Source organism: Bubalus bubalis, chromosome 1 (assembly GCF_019923935.1).
Source record: "Bubalus bubalis isolate 160015118507 breed Murrah chromosome 1, NDDB_SH_1, whole genome shotgun sequence".
NCBI lineage: Eukaryota > Metazoa > Chordata > Mammalia > Artiodactyla > Bovidae > Bubalus > Bubalus bubalis.
In genome coordinates, this window is record NC_059157.1 from 3,966,273 (window position 1) to 3,985,534 (window position 19,262).

The window sequence follows — 19,262 nt, forward strand, 5'->3', positions numbered from 1 at the left end:
GTTAAGCATGCATCAGTCATCTGGATGGCTTGTTAAAGTTTCCAGGGTTTCCACCGCCCAAGGTTTTGAGTTGGTCAGTCTGGGGTGGGGCCTGAGAATCTGTATTTTAACAAGTTTCCAGGTGACGTGGATGCTGTCTGTCTAAGGGCCACACTCTGAGAACCACTTGTCTGGAGAAGTCTTCATTGAAGAAACTCAAGTTTGGCTGGCTGCTCGCTTTTTCATTCATTAAACAAGTGCTTGCTCTGTGAATATGTGTCTATTCCAGCCTGTGAATTAGGTCACGTATTCTGCATAGAGGTATAAAGAGAATCTCTCTCTCTCTGACGGGAAGGAGGCAGGACTGACATGTACAGTTCTGCAGGTTGGATACTGTGTAAATGGTGCCCAGTGACATACTGCAGTTAAGCCAGAGGTGATGGTCCTGGCCCTCAGAGAAACAAGCCTTTGGTTAACAGAGCAGTGTGATGGATGTCATTATACAAAGAGGCAAGATTTTCTTTGAGACACGAGCAGAACCTCCAAACCCAGCTAGGCACCAGGGCAAAGGAGTCAGGCGAAGCTTGCTAGAGGATGTGATGCTTTCAGTGAGTGTGGAAAGGTGAGGAGACATTATTAGAGGGGAGGGGGAACAGCAGGGCTGGAAGGAAGCCTCACAGTAGAGACACAGAGACACAGTATATGTGATTGCAAGTAGACTGCAAATGGACGGAGAAAAGAATGTCAAGACCTCCACTCACTTTGTCCAACAGGACGGGCATTTGCTTAATTTGAAGAAATTTTTTAAAATTATGAAATATTGCACATATTTACACATATACACAATGAAATATTTCATGTATATATACATATATATTGATATATATACACACAATGGAATATTATTCGGCCATTAAAACAATGAAAGAGTGCCATTTGCAGCCACATGGATGGACCTGGAGATTATCATACGAAGTGAAGTAAGTCAGACAGAGAAAGGCAGATGTCATGATATTGCATTTATGTGGAATCTAAAATACAATGCAGCAAAACCAATACAATATTGTAAAGTTAAAAAAAAAAAAAAAAAAGAAAGAAATAAAAAAAAATACGATGCAAAACAGAAACAGACTCAGAGAACAGACTCACAGTTACCAAAGGGGAAAGGTGGGGAAGGGAGGGATAAATCAGGAAGATGAGTTAACATGTCCCCACTACAATATATAAAATAGGTAACTTACTGTATAGCGTAGGAAATCTGTTTACTAGTCTATAATAATCTAAATGGGAAAAGAATTTGGAAAAGAATAGACATGCATGACTGAATCACTTTGCTGTACACCTGAAATTAACACAACATTGTTAATCAGCTATGCTCTGGCATAAAGGAAACAGCGTTTTTAAAAGGGATATGAAACAATATTACAGACACACAAGGGCCCACCATTCAGCTTTGCTCTATTAGCTCCATCTCTCTCTTTATAAATAAAGTTTATAAAGAAAGTTTTAGAAATAAAACAAGGAAACACAGCAACCTATCTCCCTCCCTCTCTCTCCCCCCGCCCCCTCCCCCCGCCCCCTCCCCTCCCCCCTCCCCCCTCCCCTCCCCCCCTCCCCTCCCCCCCGCTTCACCAAGCTAGCCACTATTTTACAGTTGGCGTCTTTTTCCCATGCATGTTTTTGTACTTTTACTACGTAAGTGCACAGGCATTTACATCTTAATGAGAGACTCTGTCCAGGACATTACAGCAGAAATTACAGCGCTTGCCTCGACAGGCTTCCTGCGAAGAGACACGGAGCAGCAGGCAGCCAGGGCCCCATCAGACCACTCCTTTCCACTGGGTGGTGGGAAAAAGCAGGCCTTGGGCTAGCTTTGCATGATGCCACTGGGCGGTGCATCAGGGTGGGTCAGGGGAGAGGGGTGTGAATCAGAGAATCACATTCTGCTTGTTCAGCTGATTTTAAAAGTGAAAATGAAAACGCATGTTGCCTTGCCGTCAAAGCTGTCAAACAGGCAGGACCAAGAAAGTGGTACTGACGAACTCGGTCACTGTGCCCAGCCTGGTGTGTTACCCACACAAGGTGAGTGTGTATATGTGGGTGTAGCATGTCCCATGGATGCAAAGAGTTCCAAAACACCTGGCTACATCCTACCAGCACCACAGACGGGCTTTGATTTCGATATCTGCAAAATGGCAAGACATGACCTGCTGCCCCCTGGCTTAACAATGGATGTGGTGATGGCATGGAGCTGAACTTCCTTCTCACTGGGAAGAGCTCGTCATGAAAAGTCTTGGGGCGTCCCCGGGGCTGCTAGTGGTAAAGAACCCACCTGCCAATGCATGAGACGTAAGAGAGGTAAGAGATGAGGGTTCAGTCCCTGGGTCGGGAAGACCCCCTATAGGAGGGCATGGCAGCCCACTCCTGTATTCTTGCCTGGAGAATCCCATGGACGGAGGAGCCTGGCGGGCTACAGTCCAGAGGGTCGCAAACAGTTAGGCACGACTAAAGTGACTTAGCACAGCACAATGAAAAGTCTGTACAGTTACCAAATGCATGATCCTTCTCCTCCTAAAGTTAAAGAAAGAAGAGTGAGTGAGAGGAGAGAGACAGAGACAAAGAAAGAAAAACTGGTTTCCTTTTCAACCTCGATTTTCCCGTTTCCCCCAGCTTGATTTCTTATGACCCCTTCTTAGTGATATTTACAACACCTTCACTGCTTAGCTCCTTTAAAAATCTACAGTTTAGCTCCTTTTTATTTTTCCTTTTTCTTTGTTTAGGGATGCCAAAGTTTGAAAATCATTGCAGTTGGTGGGAGGGGCCCTCAAAAAGTTTTATGTAGTTTGTGTTGTGCGTATGCGTACATTATTCACCTGTGCATTATTTACCTATTGCCCATAGACTGCATCACTACATTCCCAGCCAATGTTCTGTATGTAAAAACACCGTGAGATTTGTTTTTGTTTATCCAGATCCTGTTTCCTGGAAATTTAGCTAAATGTCTTTTCTGGGTTTCCATTCATATATATATATATGTATGTGTGTGTGTATATAATATATACGCACACATGTATATTTACTCATATATATGCACGTACATGGGCTTCCCTCGTGGTTCAAGGGTAAAGAATCTGCCTGCAGTGCTGGAGATCCGAGTTTGATCTCTGGGTCAGGAAAACCCCCCTGGAGGAGGGCATGGGACCCACTCCAGCATTCTTCCTGGAGAATCCCATGGACAGAGGAGCCTGGGAGGCTACAGTCCATGGGGTCACAGTCAGACATGACTGAGCGACTCAGCAGCAGCAGCAACGTGCACACACACATATTCATATGTGTACATGCATATGAATATGTATATAATGTATTTTTACACACATCCACACACCTCACAAACATGTGTGTGGATGTGTGTTTGTTGAAATGCAGTTTTGAATTGCATGGCTAATAAATTAATACTCCTTGGTCAATGCATTCTTCACAAAGTCCATCACACCGGTTTCTCCTGACCCTAATGCCACCTTAGTAACACAAAGCTCATCACTACAGACTGGAGGCCTCCCCTGCTTCCAGTTGGCTGCAAAATCAGCTCCTCCAAAGCGCCACCCTGACCGTGCCTCTCCAAAACGGAAAAGCCTTCAACAGCTGCCTGTTGTGACCAATCTTCTAGGTGCGTCCATTCCATTCCTTTATGACCAGATCTCACTTGCGGATGCAAAGTACATTTTCCAGCTACATTTTTCAGATTCTTTTGCAACCAGGAGTTAGTAGATGAGACTGCAGGCAGAAACCATGAGGGGAAATTCAGAGAAAGTCTCCTAGAGAGTGAAATCAGCTGGTAATGGGTGCCTTTTGCCCCCCTCTTCCCATCTTCCCTGCTGCCTTGAATTTATGTGTGAGGGCTAGAGGTCTAGCAGCCACGATCACCCAGGAAGTAACCCTGAAGATAAAGTCATATGCTTGAGAACAGAAATGCAGAAAGATAGAAGGTACATGAGTCCCTGATGATAACAGAACCACCCCCAACTGCCCTGGAGAGAAAAATAAATTTTGTGGGTTTTTTTTACTGTTATTTAAGATTTTCAGCGAAAGGCTTGCCCAACATAGTAGTTTGTTCTCTCTCCAATTCTAGCTATTTCTCTGCTCTGGCCAGTGTGATATGATGATCAGTTTTTTATTCTTCTTTTAAAATTATATTCATTTTTTAATTGGAGGATAATTGCTTTACAAGATGGTGTTGGTTTCTGCCACACATCAACACCAACCGGCCATGGGTATACATATGTCCTTTCCCTCTTGAACATCCCTCTCATTTTCCAATCCATTCCGCCCATCTATTTTGTCACAGAGTACCAGATCTCCTTGGGACAAGAGCTTACAGATAGAAAGGTTTGCATTCTCACCCAGCCTGACCACTACGACATCCTCAGGCCCTGTTCCTCATTCCTCCCGCTCAGTTACCTTGTCTGGAAACTGAGAAGAAGAATAAGCACATTAAAGGCTTTGCTGTTTTTCTTTCACCCAGTTTCTTGGTTGTTATTGGCCCCAAAGCATCAATAGAGAAAATAACTGAGGGAGGGAGAAGGAGACAAAATTCAAACCAGGATGTGTTCCTACTTGTTCACAGCCCTTGTCAGCAATTTAGGGGTCGAAAAGGTTCAGGTTGCTAAGTTTCAAAAGTCAGAGGGAAAAAATATCAACCAACCGGACTTCAGTTATTGATCTTTTATACATAACTGAAATCTGAGTAAACATACGTTGCATTTTCCAAACACCCCTTGCCCTGTAGATAAATGCATACATACATACACACACACAAAGATTTCAAGAACGTTGGCCCTGGGGGAATCACTTGTCCCAAGTCTCTGGAATGGAGAAGTCACACAATTCTTGGTATTTGCCATTTGGATAAATTGACTCGTAATGAATGACTTGAAGAAACAGTTCCTTTTAAATGGCACTGAATTGCAAAGAAGCAAATTCTGCTCAGACTCTTCCATCCTGCAATTTCATTTCTGCTCTTACGCACATTAACCTAAATTGGCTGGATACAAATCTTGCTGAATTAAATTTGATTTGATGAGAACATTTGCATGTCCGTGCAGGCAGGGTGCAGTATGTGTAGGTTTTTAAAATGTTATTTTAAATGTTCTTTGACGAATGATTCAGCTTTGCCATAGCTTCAAGAGTGAACTAAATTTTTGGTCCTGTGGATACATCTTGTGAATGAACCAGATCGTGGCCTTTGCTGGGAAACCACTGAAGGAGCAGTTTGTTTTTTTCCTGAAGAAAGACACACAGCCTTGGAGGCAAGAACACTGGACACAGTGCACCCTCTGGACCACTCTGAGACTGGCTGAACCCACGGACATGGAGCCCAGGGATAAGGAGGGTCGACCGTACTACATCATCGTGTCGACTTGAGGGCATTGGGCATCTGTGGATTTGGGTGTACTGGGAGACCAGGAACTACACTGTGCCTTTAAATCCTTGCTGCCTCTGCCTCCCGTGACCCTCTCTTACCATCACCCGACACTGTTTAAAACCCCCTGCTGGCTCTTCTCAGTCCAGCTTTCTCATCAAGCTCTAATGGGCAGGCTTGGCCACTGGGTCATATCTTCCTGGGCCCAGGACACCAGCAAGCGTTTCAACCCAAATGATAACCTTCCACGTTACTGCCAGACTTTCTAAAACACACAAACAGAAAAACTCAAATAGACTTGGCTCCAAGTATTTCTGGGGGAGAAAAGCCCATTTTAAAGGATGCTTTATTCAGGTCACTAAAGGCCATAATTCCAACCTCTCACCAGAAGTTCCACTCTGAAAAGATACAGAAGAAGGACTCTTGCATTTCACAGGTCCCCAAAGAGAATTCAGATGAAAGAGTAAAGGTTAAAAAATTATGGACAATTCCCTGAGCATTATCCACAGTCCATGTCCAAGAAATGCATGAATTAAGTATTGTACTTGGGACCTCAATCCCTAGAAATCCCCTACATTCTCCTTTAGCTGCATTACGAGCCAGAAGGTATTCAGGGGTTCTGTTGTCTGAAATTCTCTGAGGTTTTTTTTTCTAGTTTTAGTAATTATTGAACAAAGAAAGTGCTGGAAAAGCAGCGTGGCCTCTTGTCTTCTCCAACTTTGCATAATGACTATAAACCCCACTCAACAAAGAGTGCACGTGGCTTTAAGAAAGACCATCAGTATTTTCAGTATTTCAGGAAGTTCTCAGTAATTTTTTTGCTCTCAGCTAGGTTTTTTTTTGCTTCATTTTCCTTTGTGGCTTTCATTTTTTAACAGAGGTAGAATTTACGTATAGCAAAAAGGAGACGGGTTTTGACAAATGCCATGTAGCACACACGTCTATGAAGACAGACATGTCTATCACCCCAGAAAATTCCCCGTGCCCCTGCCCAGCCAAGCTGGTCTCTCCCCGGAGTAGCCACTATTTTGATTGCTATCACCACAGAATCATTGTGCCTTTTTCAGAACAAGGTAAAAATGGATGAATACAGTGTAGTTTTTAAGTGACTAATGTCTCATGTTTTAAGCATCTATAAAACACCTCTTGGCTTCCTTATCTGCAAATTGAGGGGCCTGCCCTGTGAAAACAGTGGGCAAGTCTTCTGAGGAGCCGCAGGTTTCCTGGGGGCCTGAGAAGCCACCTTGATTGGGGGTGGGTGGCATGCAGGCAGAAGCGTGGGCTTCTCTCCTCCCAGCAGAACAGCTGTACTTTTCCATGTCTTACAAATTGCCTTTCACTGGAAGACTGCATTCAAGTGTTCTTTGTAAAAAAAAAACCAAAATTTAAAGTTGGAGAAGTGCAGGTCTAGCCGATTCTTACCGATCCCTCTCCCTGGAACATTCTATAAATTACAAATCGTGTTTCTGACATGAGAGCTGGGACTGGCCCCCTAGAGGGAAGGCTGGGAGACAGCGGCAGCCAGACGAGGGGCCCCCGGGGAGGCCAGGGCCCTGAGCTCTGTAATATTAGCACTGGCGACAATCAGATAGCGCCACCCCAACCGAGGCGGCTGGACAATAGGCCAGAGGCGCTGGCGATGGCAGGCACAAAGACAGCATTCAGGAGGCCCGGCTCCACCGCCAGCCAGGGCTGCACAGACGCCACAGACCCCGGCCCAGCCGGAATGTCACCTCGCCGCCAGAAAGCCATCTTTCCTGGTTAGCTTTTAAACTGCTAAAAATAATAAACACAGAGAGGGAAGTGCTGACACGATCTTAACTGCGGAGACAAACTGAAACCGTTGTTATAATAACGTCAACAAACCGGGTTCCAAATGCCATCCTAGCATTCCAAATATCAACAATGGGGGACTGGAGGGAGGCTGGGAGACTTGTCCGTGTAGAAAGCAGGTCTTCACTGCACAGTTGCTCTCGTCTACCTGACTCGCTCCAACCCAGGGTAGAGATGTGATCCTTCTGCCTTCTTTAGCACTCAAGGAAGAGAGGTTGGAGGGAACTCTGGTTCTGCATCCACCGTTTTCCCACATAACAAATGACAAGCGGGCTCCTTTCTCTCTGCGCCCAGTTATTACTTTTTTTCCCCAAGTGAATTCGAAGCATCCTTTTCTCCATTATGTTTATTTTTAACCGGCTGAATGCTTTGTATTTCTCCTCAATACCTACAGAGTTCAAAATTATCTTAAATAACAACACCAGCAATGCATAAGCAACAAGATCATTCCCAGAATGCCACAAAGTGACAATCATAAAATCACGAATCTGCAAACAAGTGCAACATCTGACCTGCCGATCCATGAGACCCCGTGTGGAACTTGGCACCCACGCAGGACGGCCAGTGGGAGGGAGACTGCAGATCTGGAAAAAGAGAAACACAAGAAGATAAATAAAAGTGTTTTTTGTTTTAAAGTTCCCCAACATTTGCTTAATCCGCCACTGTTCTTCTTTCTATGTTTGAATAAGGTCTGGTTTCAGAGCTGTCTCTAATTTTGAATACATGCAAATAGACTTAGATAAAATCCCATTCCAAAGAGGAGCCGGTTTCAGAGAAAGGGACTTTAACACAGGATTCTAATAGCACATTTTGGGATGGGACAGGGTTTCTGAGTCCCAAGGACCTACTTTTCTGTGCACAGGATTCCCGGCCTTGGAAGAGGTCTAAAAGGCAAACATGAACTTAAACAATTTAGAACTTCTGTGCTAAACACTGTGCAGATGGGTGTCAGAAGACGGTCCCTAGGGTAGGTCCTAACACGCCCCAGCTGCGGCTGTGCCCCTGTGAGCCGGCAGGGGGCGGGGCCGAGAGGACCCCATGGAGATGCTGGATGGTGGCAAGTGCGATGATGCTGGGACACTTCCCCCGGGTCTTCTAAACAGATGAAAGAGAAACCAGGGCATTTGCTCTCGCAAGAGATGACGCCTTCAGGTGCCTGTCTGCACAGCAAGCGAGGGGCTGCTCTTCCAGTGACTGTGGGCCCATGACTGTTGTTGTGAGGAGCTTAGAAATCACGGGGAAGCAGAGATTGGCGAGGGCGAGACAAACATCTGGGTCCCCTCTACCCAGAATGGACCACGGACCTGTTATTATCGGCTCTTTTAAAAAAAGTCAAACAAAATGGAGCATAGGTATAATCTCCTTGACGACCTACTCCAAGGTCAGATCACCAATTTGTTTGCATCTTTCCAGTAGGCTTTTTTTTTTTCCTTTAAACACTTACAATATGAGTCCCCAGGACAAGGAACAGAGTTTGCGTGTTTGTAACTCACGTGTATGATATGAATCTAAGTACATGTATCTGTTGTTCTACATTTGGACTCAGTGTTATGTGTGTGACCTGACATGTTGAGAGCGCTCTTAGCCCAGTCTTAGCTCACTGCCTTTCCACCAAGCACCATCAAAGCCGCTGCCATGGCATTAAACTGTGTGCTACTTATGTGTGTGTGTGTGTGTGCGTGTGCAGGTGTGTGTGTGCAAGTTTTCTCGGCAACTCCACTCAGCTTCTCAAGATGCTGCTCTTTCTTCTATACTCTGGCTCCATGCAGAGTGAACATTAGGTGTGGTAAAAGGCAAAACGTTTGCTAAAAATTCATCTGCTTATTATAAATCTTCTTCCCTTTTCAATCAATATTAAGGAGTTGACAAGGCAGGAAGAAGTTTGTGTCTGTAACTGTTGTGGTTTTAAATGTGAGTAGATAGACAACCACTATCTTCAACACTAATACCTAGAAACAAACTTTGCCTTTGTATGAAAATAATATTGAATCTCAACTTATTTTTTGAGGGTATAAATCTGATTTGGATTTTAAAGAATATTCGTGAACCCAGGTCAGTGAAAACAAGCTAAACATTCTCCATAATTAATAACAACAATAAGCAGTTTAATATATAACACTTCCTAAGCATGTTTTGTGGGCTGGGTTCACTAATTTTCTCACAGAATTTCATTTAATTTAATTCTCACAATGCTTGTATGAAGTAGGCATTATTAATAACCCCATTGCTCACATGAGGAAAAGAGAGGCAGAGAAAGGTGTAAAATTTTGTCCAAAGGCAAACTGTGAAGCAGAGACTAGCTGGGACACTCACTCAGGCAGTAAGATGTCAGAGGTCTCATTCTGAATTACCGAGAACAAGCTCAGGTTTAAAGATGAAAACAGCAGAGAGGAAAACTGGAAAACAGTGTCACTGAGGCGGCTTCCAAGTTTTGCTATAATACAAATGGACAGCATCTCTTTCATGGTGTGGTTCAAACCAAGAACAAACCAAATTAGAGTTCTCCAAGCAGACAAATTCAAAGCAATTTCCTAGTGATGAAGGAAATTTAAAGTAGCAAGGTCAAGCCCCAGACCTTTCCAACTTAAACAGTCCCATCTTTAATTCTTCTCTTCAGAAAACAGGGAGCTGTGGATTCGCTCATGGCTCAAAGAAGGCATCCCGGCTTGTTTATACAAGATTCAAAGCAAAAATGAGAATCACTCCTTGGGACAACTTTAGCCCAGAATGTGTGTTCTTGACACGCTTTCAACTGGGACACAAATATATTAGCAGTGTGGTTATTTTGTACTTCCAAAAGATTCTTTTTTATAACTGATTCATATTTATGTTTGGAAGACATTTATTTCTGGGCATGAAACAGTTCATTTTGTTAAGCTGTCTGACCCGAGGTAAGGTTGGCACCACTTCCCATGACTGCTCCCAATTAATGCAGATTGAAGGTTAAAGGATAAATAAAGCTCCTTTAACTTGGTTTATTAATATGTTATTTATAAATGACTCTTTACTTGGTCTATTTTTTTTTAGCCTATAACTATGTAGAAATGAACTCTAAAGAATGAACTAGAGGATACATAATGTGTATTTTATTGCAAAGTTTTCATTTAAAAAGGGTTACTCTTACAGCAAAAAATGAATATCATCTACCTCTCTATCTTTGTTCTCAGGTCTCTTGTCTGATCCCATAGAGGCTGATATTGACCAACTCCATTGCATTCATGGCGCATCCTCAGCCCTACCCGCCCTTTGGAGCTCCTCTTCCCAAAGAGGTTGGGTCCTGCCTCCTTTAAGTTTGGTTTTGGTCATGTGACTTGCTTCAGCCAATGGCATGTTAGCAAGTATGCTCATGGAGAAGTTTGGAAAAGTTCTTGCTACGTTTATGTGCTTTCTTTGCTCCTCTGTAACTGCCATGAGAACGCACCAGGGCTAGCCTGTCATGCCTGAGAAACGCAGGATGGAGTTGACTCATGCCTCAACCAAGACCATTCTAGACCAGCCTAGAGCAGCCAAGCCCCACACATAGGAGCGCACCCAAGATGCTCAGAACCACTCAGCCAGCCCCAGGTGTCCAGGAACAAGGGCAGCCCTGCTTTTGTTTGTTTGTTTGTTTGACTTATAAATTCAAATTCCAACAATTGACTTCTCATATGCTTTATACCTTTCATTTGCATTTGTTAGTAAGCCTTCACAGTTCCTCTCTTATCGGTTATCGTATAATCATAAAAAGGGAGTGAATGCATAAAGTCTAGCAAAAAATCAATCCCTTAGGCTTGTTGTCCTTCTTATCCTCCAGTTCAGGTCCTGCCCCCGGGGGCAGCCTCTCAGTCACACCTGGGCCCCCCTGTGATGGACAGGACACTACACAAGGCATTCACTGGCACAGAGAGCTCCATCTGCAGGAATATCTGAGAGTCAGAGCAGACACTGGGCTTGAAGGTTAGAAAGGGCCTGAATAGACAGAAAAGGATGTTTAGGTAGCAAGAGCCATGGAAGCAAAGTGCACGAACCGTGGAGGGAGGGAGCAAGTGTTCTGGTTAGACTTAGAGGTTGTGTATTTGGGAGGAAGACACAGGGAAGGAAGAAAGGCAAAAAAGCTGCAAAGGTGAGAACTGGAAAGAGCTGGGACCACTGAAAAGAAAGGATAATTATGTGATGTTTGTGACCCCATGGACTGTAGCCCGCCAGGCTCCTCCATCCATGAGATTTTCCAGGTAAGAACACTGGAGTGGGTTGTCATTTCCTTCTCCAATTATGTCATGTAACAGGGGCTAATTATCCCATACATGAATGTGTCAATCTACCATGTTACACACCATACACTGACAGGATGTTGTACGCCAAATACATGTTGCTAAAAAAAAAAAAAAGAGCTTGGAGCCCAATCCAAGGAGCTTTGACTTCTTTCTGTTCTGAAGGCAATGGGGAAATGAATTGGTTCTGAGCAGAGAGCAATATGACCCAAATTGTGTGTTAGAAATGTTACTCTGATAAAACCTATGGGGTAGATGGGAGGGAGAGAAACAGATGAGGGGTTTGTAATTCAGCACAGATCTCGGGGAGCTCACAGCCTTCCTGAGCACATTGACGGGAGTCTGTGTAGACTTGCAGTTTTCCTGGAAATAGGACAGAGCTTTCACATGGTTTTCAACGGAGCCCATGACCCCTGACCTTATCAAACACTGTAAACTCCAGAAGCAGGGCATGATCTAGACAGCAGGGTCAAAACCACACCAGTGGCAATGGGAATGGAAAGGGGCAAACAGGCATAAACATCCATCAGGCATTATCGCACATAATCTATTAACAGATGGATAGGAAGAGAAATGAAACAAGAGCAATGAAGTATAATGAATAATGTAAATGAAGTATAATGTATAAAAATACTGAGTCACTGTGCCGCACACCTGAAACTGATACAATATTGCAAATCAAGTATAATTAATTAAAAAAAAAGGGAACAGAGAAAATAAATAAAAGGTTTAATTCTGGGCTATTTCCACCTGCTGTTCCTTTCTGCTCCCAGTGAAATGGAGGAAGCAACTCATGTTTCCAAGATACCATAAAGAGCTCCTAGGTTAAAAATTTCCAAGATAAACACAAGGCATGGACGTCACCGCTGTCCCCTTCCCATGCCATCACAGATATTACTAATCAAACGCAAACTTTCCATCGTGCCGAGTCCAAACACCATCCCCAAACCCCTCTCAACTAGCTCCCTTCTGAGGCAGCCACTGTTTTTTTCTAGAATGATTATCTTTATTTATAGCATTCACTTTCTTTGGTTCCATAAGGAGGAAGCACCAATGGATGGATGTACTTAGTATAAAGTATTAATACTAATAGGATCTGCATATACATATTTACATGCATAACTCCCACATATGGGAAACTTACACACAATCAGGTCACCTGCTAGATCTTATTCAAGTTCATGAGTTCACTTAATGTTAAGTCAAAGCAATTAAATATAGATTTGAATGAAGCTGAATTAGGGGGGAAATTTTGGTATGCATGAAAACTTACTCTATTATTAAATAATCATAGTAAAAGTTGAAAATTAGCACATGTCATCATAATCAACTGCTCGTGATCCCCTGTCTGGTGAAGTCTCAGGCAAGTAGGTATGTAATGTTACCAAAAGCCGTCCTTCTATCAAAGTAGGATGAGTTGGTCGGTATTTGAAAGTCACTAGAGCAGTTTTCTAATTTTGGGTGTTTTCCATATGACATTTGAGGTGTCATTATCAGTTGCCTCCTACATGGGACCATAATAAAGACAGATTCGGATAAGCCAAGCTTTTTCTACTTGTACTTTTGATCAACAAGAAGGTAATTGCTATCTATATGAACACGAAGACTCCCTGCTCCCTTGAACCCCAAACCCCATATTTTAATCTGTTCAATTCCAAAGATACATCTTTTAGAAACTTGTGTGTATATAAAAATATTCCAAGAAAAAGAAAAAATAAATCTCTAATGTAAAAATTCCCAGCAGTAATTATTTGACCATGACCCACAATAAGAAGTTTGTCCTAACCTATAACACATGTCCATATATTCACATGTGCCCCTGTGGCACTTGAGGTAAAGAACCTGCCTGCCAACGCAGGAAATGTAAGGAATCAGCTTCAATCCCTGGGTCAGGGGTCCTCTGGAGGAGGGAATGGCAGCCCACTCCAGTGTTCTTGCCTGAAGTAGCCATGGACACAGGAGCCTGGGGGGCTACAGTCCATAGGACAGAACAGAGTCAGACACAACGGAAGCGACGTAGCATGCACACACACACGCATATCTAACTAAAACAAAAAGTCCGTAAGATCATATTCTTGCTCATGTGATGTATTTGGATATTTTCTATTTCATTAACACTATCCTATTCTTTATAATATACTATTTCATTAAAGAAAAATTACTAATAACTTACTAAATTGATTTCCTTACCCACAAATAGGGCCCAACCCACAGTGTAAAAGGCACAACTGTAGCAAAATAAATACCCTGACTTCATTCACCAATGTAAACATACCCACAAAAGATCAATCCTGGGCAACTTAGCAGGAAAAAAAAATCTCTTGGCTCCCTGTCTAGTATCCTGGATGAAACTAAGGTTTGCTGAGCCAATTTTTGTACTTGGTGGTTGACAATGACTGAGAACTGAAAGGCAGAGATCAAATCCTCACTCTCCTTCTCAACACATCTCTTCCGCTGGGTCATTTGTACCGTGCAAGTATCAAGCTATTCAATTTTGCTGTCATTTACTGTTCTTTTTCCAACAGCAATGGAAACGCAGGATCGGCTTACTGTCTCCTCTCTTCAGTAGAATTCAATTATTCTCTCTCCTGCCCCTTTGAACAAAGATGGCATTCATCCCTCTGGAAAACCACCCCCAGGGGATCTGCAAACAAAGCCTGGCAGGAAAACCACTACCCACGAAGGAGCAACAGCAGAACCGAGTGTTGAGGATGTCTGTCCGGATTACAGACCAGAACGAACTTTGTAATGATTCTTTTGACCAAGTGTACACGGTTGGAATTGGAGCAACGTAATTAACTGTAAAGACAAACTGTAAGAGGATATATGCCTCCAAATTCAGTGGCAGCTACCCCCCCAAAAATCTATTTCTTAAAAGATTAAAAACTATTTCCTCTTTATAAAAGGAAAAAAGTGAACAAGGACTAAGAATCATCACATAGGGGAATCCTTAGAGGCTTTCTTGCCAGTCCTCTGGTGCCAGAATATTCTTTCTTACCTGTGACTTCTTTGACTTTCACCCACTTACTGCGTGCTCTTTCCCACTCATCTAGCTAGTAAAATGCTAGTGAGGACATCAAAAGCCTGAAGTTTTTCACTTCCACATTCTTTTATTCAGCACTTCTTCTTCTTTGAATTTATCTTATATAAATGGTTATGGATATATATCTTATCTTATATAAATGATTATGGATATATATCATTTATATATATATATATATATATATACATACACACACATTCACACACATGAAGCCTCAGTGACAAAGATGCTCATGTAATGTTATCTATAATGGCAAAGAGCTCAAAGAATATACAATTAATTGCTAAAGTGGTCATCTTTGAGTGGCAGGTTATTGGGATTCAAATTTTATTCTGTATGCTGTTACTTCACTCGTGTCCGACTCTTTGTGACCCCATGGACCTGCCAGGCTCCTCTGTCCATGGGATTCTCTAGGCAAGAATACTGGAGTGGTATGGAGTGGGTATTGCTATTTCCTTCTCCAGGGGATCTTCCCGACCCAGGGATCAAACCTGGGTCTCCTGCATTGCAGGCAGATTCTTTACCAACTGAGCTATGAGGGAAGCCCATTTATTCTGTATACTTATATTTTCCAAATTTTCCCAAATAAAGACAAAGGAATTGAAAAGAACACATCTGTGCTTGTTCTTATTACTGAGACACTGGTGAATCTCCAGGCACAAGTATGATCAGGCTCTGAGACACTATAATATCTCATAAAACTGAATATCTATCTATATATGTGTGTATATACACACATATATATTTATGAACAGCAATTTCATCCTCAAACTCAACAGAGGTACATACACATGTTCACCAAAAGATCTATACAAAAATGTCCATAGCTGTACTTCTCATAGCCCAAGCTGGAAACAATTAAAATATTCATCATCCAGTAGAAAGGATATATGCCCACAATGAAATATAAATCACAAATGATGGAATGCCTCACAAACATAATATTAAGCAAAAACAAGTCAGACATAAGGAGTACATTCTACATGAGCCCCTTATATAAAACTCAAAAATAGCAAAACTAATCTGTAGTTTTAGAACTCAGGAAAGTTCGGTCTTTGGGGGCAGAAACTGAGGGGGAAGAGGGACAGTTTATTCTTCCTGTCAGTGCTCAATCTCATGATGTGAATGGTGGCTGGCTACGTGGGTGCCTATACTTTGTGAAAATGTATCAGGTAGTGTGAGGATGACTTGTATACTTAGTTGCAACACATTAAGAGTCCCTGGAACCATTTTCCTGAGTAATAGATGCATGCATTTTACTGTATGTTTTAATGGAATGCATGTACATTTTGCTTCAAAAATAAGTGTATTTATGAGACTTTAATAAATAGCTCATGTTTCCCACTCAGCAGTCATAAAAACATTGACATACATGGTAAAAAGCCGTGATCGGACCTAAAGTACACATGGGATAAATCTCAGACATCCCGTGGAGCACAGAGCAATGCTGTCACTTATGTGACGTGGAAAGAAACAGCCTTAAATCACCAGAGTCTTCTGTAAAGAGGTTGTTTAGCATGTTATTCATTTTTCCTTTTTGTAAAGAATAGCAAAAAAATTTGTGTGTGTGTGCATAGCTGCAGGAAATGACCAGCAAAATTTGTATAATGGTTCCCTCTTACCACTGGCTTCTAGAAAATTCAGCCCTAAATTTTGGTTTTCAAACTTTCTTTTTACTATGGCCACAGTAAGAAACACGCTTTATATCATAACCCAAGATACAAATACACACATACATTTGTTAACATACAATTTGGCAAATAATACCCTTACTTTGTGTAATATCCTCTGATATTTTCTATTCTAGCCCTTCATATCCTATTCCATTAAAAATTGTGACCACTCACTTAAATGATTTCATGGACCAAGGCTTCCACTAAATTTGAAAAATATTTTCTAGAGTTCCTGGCAAATATAAAAAGTTACTGAATATATAATGGTATACATTTGCACATCAACCAAATCTCCAGCTCATTATTAGTGTCTATCTCTGTTTTCTTTTGCTTTTTGCTTTTCCTTATCCTTCATAACTTATGTTAACTTATTCTAGTATATGGATCTTTCTAAGCTATCATCTTTTCCAGAACAAGCTCTCCGAACTGCTTTCAAAGTCACGTGATAATCAGTCAAGACAGAACCAGGAGAGGAAGGTTTTCCCAAGGCAGCAGGGCCTGCTCCTCTGGGAACAGGAACCACAGTTCCTGTAGGACAGACGCTTCAGGTGGTACCACTGCAACACTCTCTGCAGAGAGGGCACATGGTGATGGGCACCACGTGACGGGAGCTCACCTCTAACTTTCCAGGGAACAATAGACACTCTTGCTTTCCATGAAGTTCTCCTGCATTTCCGACAGCTGGGAGAGAGCGAGCCAGCTCATTCCAAGAAATACAAAGGCACTTTTGAAAGAGGAACAAAGGGTTCTACAGTTGACAATGAAGAATCGCATGAGCATCTCTGCATCTCTGTGATAAAGGAGTTCATGCTCTTGAGTTTCCTTTATCTCTCTTTTCAGGGTGTAAAGTCCTTCTCAGGTCATCGAAGTGGGGGTGTCTACAGGAGAACGCGCAGCATGTTGGGAGGAGCCAGTCCAGGCATGTGGGAAGAAACTTTATCTTTCTAACCCGGGGAACACATTTTGCCTTTATAAAACTTAAAAAAGAAAAAAACATTCTCTCAGGTCCTATCAAACAGAACTTTCCCTGCACAAGGTTCTTGTATCACTTTTGGGCAAGCTGCCATCTTGGCTTATCCTCCACGCCCCAAAGAAAGAAAAATAAGTTTTGGGCCAGGGCACCAAGGTTCAGTTTGGTAGTGCTGTTTTTGTGAGGACAACATTGTGGGCTAAAGAGGGGTGTGAATATGACTGGTCCTTTCCCTTTAGCAAAAAAAAGGATCCTGAGGAATCTAACAGGGCTGAAACGGCTTAATTCTTTCCTAGGACGTGGGGCCTAGGCTTAGTTTCTGCTTTCACTCCAAGAGAGCATGGATGTTCCCAAGGAAATAACCAAACATGCAAACTATGACTTACATGCACGGGTGTCCACATAAGTATTTGTCTTAGTGGCATGAAGTCAGAAGCAGTCCTTAAGTTCCAGGCTGGCAGGAAGACTTTTACAATTCAGTATTGTGCAATCATTAAAACTAATACTTAACAACGTGAGAAATAACCACAATAAAACGTTCAATGTAAAAAGCAAGATGAAAACTACAGATAACAAACCATGTTAGAGCATGTATGCATTACATTTGCACAGAAGAAGACTTGGAAAAAACACTCCAAAATATTAAGAGGAGCTACAAACACTGGCTAGTGAAATCAAGAGTGAACATTAAATTTATTTTTTATTCTTATTTCTTAGTTATCATTTATATCTTTTTACTTATTTATCTCTTATTTATTATTATCTCTTTTTTCCCAAAATTTCCATTATACACATGGATTGCTTTTACAACTAGATAAAAGCCATTGTAAAAAATGTAATTGATGTATTTCTTTATAAATTCTAAATTGTTTTTAAACAATTGTAATTTGTTCATTCACTGACTCATAAATATCTGGAAACTTTGTTCCTTTTCTTTTGACTCATGACAACTTCAGGAGTTAAATTTCTAACTTAACACGGAGAACAGAAAGACCGGATGCCTCAGTGAATCATATGCAAAGACAAAAAAGAGTGAAACAGGTTCTTACCCTCTGAACATATTTGTATGAAGGAAAACCAACTTAAAATACCTGGTTTTTCTAATGTATATCTTTTTCATGTGGATTGTGTGGACCAACTTAATACTGTAGCTTATTAATAATACTAAGGGTTTAGACGACCCATCCGCAAGCCCACCCAGTTAATGTAAATGTCACACACACGCATGAATTCCCCTGGCAGAGTTCCCCAGCCTTACAGCAACTGATGTCGTCCAGCTGGCTAAGGCAAAAGCGAGCAACAGCGTAATCTCTGTGTGTGTGTGCTCAGTCGTGTCCGACTCTGTGCAACCCCATGGACTGTATTCTGCCAGGCTCCTCTGTCCATGGGATTCTCCAGGCAAGAATACTGGAGTGGGCTGCCATTTCTTCCTCCAGGGGATCTTCCCCACTCAGAGATCAAACCTGGGTCTCCAGCATCTCCTGCATTGACAGGCTGATTCTTAACCATGGTGCCACCTGGGACGCCCAGAGTAATCTCTACGCTATTTGAAAAGGAAATGAAGGCAGTTCCAAAACCTGAGGCTGCCGCCCTCGAGCCTGGGTCACGGGACATCACCGTGAGTTCGGCCAGCACAGCAGCTCCGTATGGGAGACCATGTTGCACTGGCAGATTCAGAGAGGAAAACACACGTTAATCTGTTTTATCATTTGTTTCTCTGACTTTGTATATTTGATAAATAATTCCATATGGCCAAAAAGAAAACTTCCATAAAATCTTGTTACTAGTAAGCCACCTGACCAATTAAGAGATTTTCTCTTTCATTCCTTAATTGAGCTAAAATAAAACTGAATAAAGAAAGTGCATGAAGCAAAGTGTACGTACAGATGCTCTGGCAACAAAGTGACCCCAGTCCCTCTCTAAACTCTGCTAAAATTTTAAAGCCAGTTTCTCAGTAATGTGGATGGGGTATCTCCTACAGTTTGGCAGCCGATGCCCTGCTCTCGATTAAAGTTCCTAAAGAGTGTTCAAGAAATTTCCAATGCTATCACAGACTGGATAGAAGCTTGTTTACTTTGGAAAAACAAGAGGCATA

At 42.2% G+C, this 19,262-nt stretch overlaps 1 protein-coding gene across 9 annotated transcripts in view; it reads right to left on the reverse strand.

Moving 5' to 3' along the window:
* THRB (thyroid hormone receptor beta) overlaps positions 1 to 19,262 on the reverse strand; it is a 446,263-nt gene that overhangs the window by 247,682 nt on the left and 179,319 nt on the right. For all 9 annotated transcript variants that reach the window (XM_025273099.3, XM_025273127.3, XM_025273019.3 and 6 more), the window contains exon 2: positions 7,744 to 7,815. The gene's annotated coding sequence lies outside the window, so the exon portion shown is untranslated. The remainder of the gene's footprint in view (positions 1 to 7,743; positions 7,816 to 19,262) is intronic.